Raw genomic sequence first — 5,420 nt, 5'->3', positions numbered from 1 at the left:
ATTGATGTCCAGTGCTTGTGATCAGTGCAGCTGACAGTCTTAAAATCCAAGCACGAGGGGAAAAAAATTAAATTAAGAAAGAAAAAAAAGGACCCTAAGAAAATCACTGTGGCTGCTCTGCTTGCTCTTTCAGCTCTCTCACAACGGTCAAGATGAAATTTCTCAGGAGAAAAAGTGAACGGCCCCAAGTTTTGCAAGCAGTACAGTAATTTGTTCTCTCCGTTTAGTTCCTCCTTTTTTCTTTCTGGGATGCTGATTTCTGAAGTATGCTTTTCTTTCTTAATTAACATTCATACTGGCACATGATGCTGCAGGCTGGCGGGGGAGGCCGCAAGGTCTGCCTACTGTTTGACATCACACATCTACAAGAAAAAAAAGAGAGACAACACATCAGCAGTGAGAAAAAAGTTTTCATTTCCATCCCCACAACAAACCAAGATCTCACACAGATCCACATCAACATACAAAAGCTCTAACGAGGGCCTGTCAAACAGAGCCTGCTGGAAACCTCCCGGGTTCATCCCAAGGGAGCGATTAATCTCCCTCTGCCTGGCAGTACTTACGGTATCTGCTCTGCCCCAATCCATTGTGGGTGTTTGTCAAGCGCTTTGCAAGCAAAGGTCTCAGTAACACCCACCCACTCCTACCACCACATCCCTGTCATCTTCCTCTGGTCAAAATTACCAAGGTTGCTGGCAGTTACCCAGCAAAATGTTCGTACACGTTTAAGCAGTTTCACAGACGTGCAGCTCAGCAGGCTTGCTGCCCTGCCTTCGGTTCGGGGAGGCAGCACGGCACGCCTTTGGAAAGGAAGCCGGGCACAGGTCCATATGCCACAGGCACCCGGTGCGAGGGGCAATGAAGGAACCGCCTTCCAACCCACAGTGCAAGGAGCTCCTGCAACCTTCTGGGCTTCTCCTGACTGCAGCTGACCCAGCCCCAGCCTTGAGAGGAGGTGAACAGGATTACAGCTTGGGACAGCCCACCCCGCAACATGGTGACACAGTCCATCCCTTTGAAGCCTGGGTTTTGCAGAATCGGTGCTTCCCTGGGTTCTGTATCCAGCTTTATGCCAGCGTTTCAGAAAAGCGATCCACCCACAGGTATGTCACACCTCATCTTGAAATGATGCCGACACCAGCAGCCTCCGGGTGACCTACGTCACTGTAAATAGGAATCTGTGGAAAAACGTCTCGGTCGCTGCCAAGCAGCCAAGAGCCCCGGTGAGAGGAGTTGCCAGTCAGCCATGAGCTTCCTCACTCCCCTCAATCCCCCCCTTCCACAGCCCTCTGCAAGCTGGGACCACAGCAAAATATTCCCCAGGGCTTTCCCCAAGCCTTTATGCTGCCTTTGAACAGTAGCTGATGACATTCCCAGAGTTACACTTAGTACAAGAGGCAATCAGAGATCGCTATACTTCTAACTCGTATCCAAATATCGGCCTTAAAATAACAAACAGGTCACCACACGTGCCTCTGCACTTGAACTGAAACCATGTCACTTGAAAGCAGGAGGGGAGCAGGAAATGCCCTCACGTTACCCCTTTGGTGATGAGAATGTAGCACTTCCAAGTTTTCCTCACAAAAAAAGATATCAACTTTCAACTGGAGGCAAAAGAGTCGAGAACCAGATCTGGACCTCACCGCTGCACTGCTGCCAAACACAAAGGGGTTAGCAGATGCCAGAAAAACAGACATCCCTGTTCGTGTCAATTTTTTTTGGTCATGGAGCTGGTATTTAATTTCTTAGGAATTTTGAGCCCAGTGGTTGAATCCTAGTCCCACTGAATGCAAAACGAAAAACACACCCACATCTTCAACACATTCAGAATTATCATCCAGCAATTTCTACTCTCTCCTATACTAGTTATAGTGAATCATCTGCAAGATTTTATCTGCATTACTCTTCTTCCTCGTCTAGATCTGCAGACTCCTCTGGTACTGACAGATACACGGACTTAAGCTGCCGTGCCAACAAGTGAATTTTGTCTCCCTTACTTCGATGTTACGGCATTGCCTTAAGAAAAGGCAAAACATATTAAGTTGTGCTTTTAGCCGTACTGAGACAATAGTTCAGCTCATTTTCCATTTTTTTCAGGAAAAGCTGGGAAAAGCATAAAGTTTTCAAGCAACCTGACATACTGATGACTCGAATACACCCTTTTTAATAACAGAGAGCTGAAGTGTCAGCCTGCCAAAAAAAGTTAATTCTCTCAGTATTTCCACTTTAAATAAGTCCACTACAAGCCTACATTCTTCTGATGTCATCAGCACAATTAAAGAGAATTTAATAGAAAATGTCTTTATTTTTTAAGAGAAGTTCCAAAAAGCTCTAGAATCTGTATTTCTGTGCAAGCACTGCACCCATGTAAACTCCTCATCTTTGTAATTCCAGGATTTTAATCGAGGTGCAAGGGACATAAGAGTTGAACATCCATCATAGCTGTTGTTGCTTACTCTGTACCTGCTGAACATAATAAAATACTGTTTATCGAACACAGATGAGAACAAAGTTCACATTTACTTAAGCAGGTGGAAATTCCAGATGAACACTGGCAGCCATAAAAACATGGACTGATAACAAACATAGGATGCATAGTAGAATCAGAAAGAAAAGACCACACCATGGGGTTCTTTTCCATTTGAAATACAAGTGCAAGAATAAATCACAGTAACATTTTAAAACACAGTATCTCCAGAAAAGTCACTGCATAAGCAAAATAGCCTGGTCCAAAGATGATATGGAGGTAGTGTCAAATCTCAGAACTTTACTGGAACGTATACTTCCCCATTTTGCAACATAGTGAGACTTCACAGCACCTAAAAGTTAATAAATGTCACCAATAACTACAGTTCAACAGAACATATTTAGCTTTCCAATGAAATCTTCACAAATCAGCTTTTCACAGGTAACGAGTACTTTATTCTGGTACAAAACGTATCTCCAGAGCAACGTACCATTATTCACAGGAGAGCTTCTGGATATATTTATTCTTGCACTAGTGATGCCCTCGAATGGGAATACCACTCACCTACAACTCCTTTTTGTAAGCAGATGGACAGAAATACATAAAGTAGGATGGCGCATAGACCAGAGGAGGAGCAGGGGCACTTCTTTTTGAGACTTAGCAGGGAAAGGTTGCAGATAAAATACTGGAGATAAGTTACAGTTCAGTCACACTTGTGTAGTTAACCTTTTCCTTCCAACACACACCACCTTGAGTTTCCAAATGAACCTAACCAATTCTCACACGGCTCCAACAGCATGTTTGTGCCATACAGCCAAGTCTTTCCAGCTATAAACTGTCCTAAATAACTCTGCGCTTCATGAAGCTTCCCTTCAGCACTCTGCTCACCCCTTTTCTCCCATTTTTGCTCGACAGAAACTCAAGCTAGGCCCTTGCGAGGCTGAAAATTGACTGTTTATTCCTCCTCTCAGTTCCCCATCCCTTGACAAGTTTTTTCCATGACAGAACTGTATGTTCTTCACAGCATGCCACTCAATATCCACTTCTGACCGACTGTCGAAATATTTGCTTTGACAGCCCAAATTCAAAATATACAATGGTCCTTTAACCTCTTTGGTATTAACTTATTCAAAATAATTCTCGTTGAGGAAGCAGACTTCTTTTTTAGGTTTGCCCCTTAGTCATTTGGGTCTCCCCCTGTTTTTACTATTGCATTCAACTGTGCAGGTGCTGAAGAAGGCCATCCACACTGGGCAAGCGGGTGCCCCGGAGGGGAAACAGCCCTGCACAGTGAGCACTAACATGAACTGCATGCCACGGCAGCTCCCCAGCGCAAGGGTCTCAGCGGCGCTATCCCACTCCACCATACGACCTGCCATTCCTCAGCTAGCCAGCACAGCTCTTGGATGGGTCGAAACTACGCCTTCAGCCTCATTTACTCTGCTCCCTGAACCATGTTCATGGTCAGGCTCTGCATTAAGTGAAGTTTAACACAGTTAAAAGATGTCAGTGAGAACGTCAGATTCTCACAGCATCCAGAAAGGATAAAAGTGAGTTTTTGAATGCAAAATCTTTTGGTTATTTTAATCTAACAAAATAAACCATCTTAAAATATCACTAAAACTTTCTTCCTCTTCAGAAACACAATTCTGACAGCCAGATACTCTGCCTTGAGTTATACTTTCACATCTCTAGCTAAGAATATTCAGCTGTTGCCTTTTACTACAAACCATTGCTATAGGCTAAGTAAATAAATAACATCTATTTTTCGGAACTAGATAAACACACACACTTGCCTCCATTTTGCTTACACTGCCAAAACCAGAAAGTCAGGAGCTGATCCAAATTATAATATTTGAATTAAGGTTTTGATGTTAGAGACGTTGAGCTGCGGGGTTTTGCTTTGGCATACCAGGCAGATGATAGGAAGGAACAGCTGCAAAGTTCAAATCTGAGTCAATCATATACTACTGCTGTTTATTTTAAAAAGGCGTCCTACAATCAATGTACAAGAGCCCCACAAGTACCTTCCAGAACGATGTTATGGCCAGTCCTTCACAATCCCCTTATGGTTTTGACCGAAGATGGGGGCTCGGAATAAACCCTACAATTCAGCTTTTGCCCTTCCCAGCCTGGTTCTGTCAGCTCAAGAGTGAGAATAAATCATCTTTAGATAAGTGGCTTTTGGCTTGGCTTAAACAAACAGCTGAATGGAAGGCCACACAGACTGCTGAAAGTCCCAATTTATAAAATAAATCCAGGCACAATTAGACCTTTTCTTCTAAAGCTTGCTACAGTCCAAAGCACAACTATGCGGAGGAGTTTCTAAACCTTGTTTACAACACACAAGCTTGAGCATCTCATAGCCCAAAATGTGCAAATCCTGGGAGCCTGGGTTCTGCTTTCTCCAAAACATTGCTCATTAGCAGTTATAAACACTGTGAAAATGCTTTGAACTATGAGAGTGGAAGCGGCTCCTATTTATGTTGATGTTTGCAGACTCATTATTTAAAACAGAGAGGGGCTCACACACTAAGATTCAATTACCTCAAGCTGACCCCCACCCAGGTCGACGTGAGCTCCCACTTTACGCAGTTCCCATCCTTAGGTGTGACTGGACAAGTAAGCTTGTCAACTGCTGGCTCACCCTGCCTCATAGGGCAAGGCAGCCACCAAACCACGGAGGCAGGAGGGATGACACAGGAGAGACGATGTGGGATGAGCATTAGAGATTATTCGTTTTCTGGGTGAGTGATAAATGTGAGTAAATAAACTTCTCCTCCCACTTGGTCCCCTTGCAGGTGGTACATTCCTCCAGGAGTTGCTGCTCAGGAGGAGAGGGCAGGCTCCTGCCGAATTCCACTCAGTCTTCAAAGTAGTCTCAGGAGATACCACCATGAACACCAACCCACCTTTGCATTTCTATCCCCACACACTTATACATGACTTGCAA

Source organism: Gymnogyps californianus, unplaced genomic scaffold, assembly GCF_018139145.2.
Source record: "Gymnogyps californianus isolate 813 unplaced genomic scaffold, ASM1813914v2 HiC_scaffold_129, whole genome shotgun sequence".
Classification (NCBI taxonomy): Eukaryota; Metazoa; Chordata; class Aves; order Accipitriformes; family Cathartidae; genus Gymnogyps; species Gymnogyps californianus.
This window is presented reverse-complemented; position numbering follows the sequence as displayed.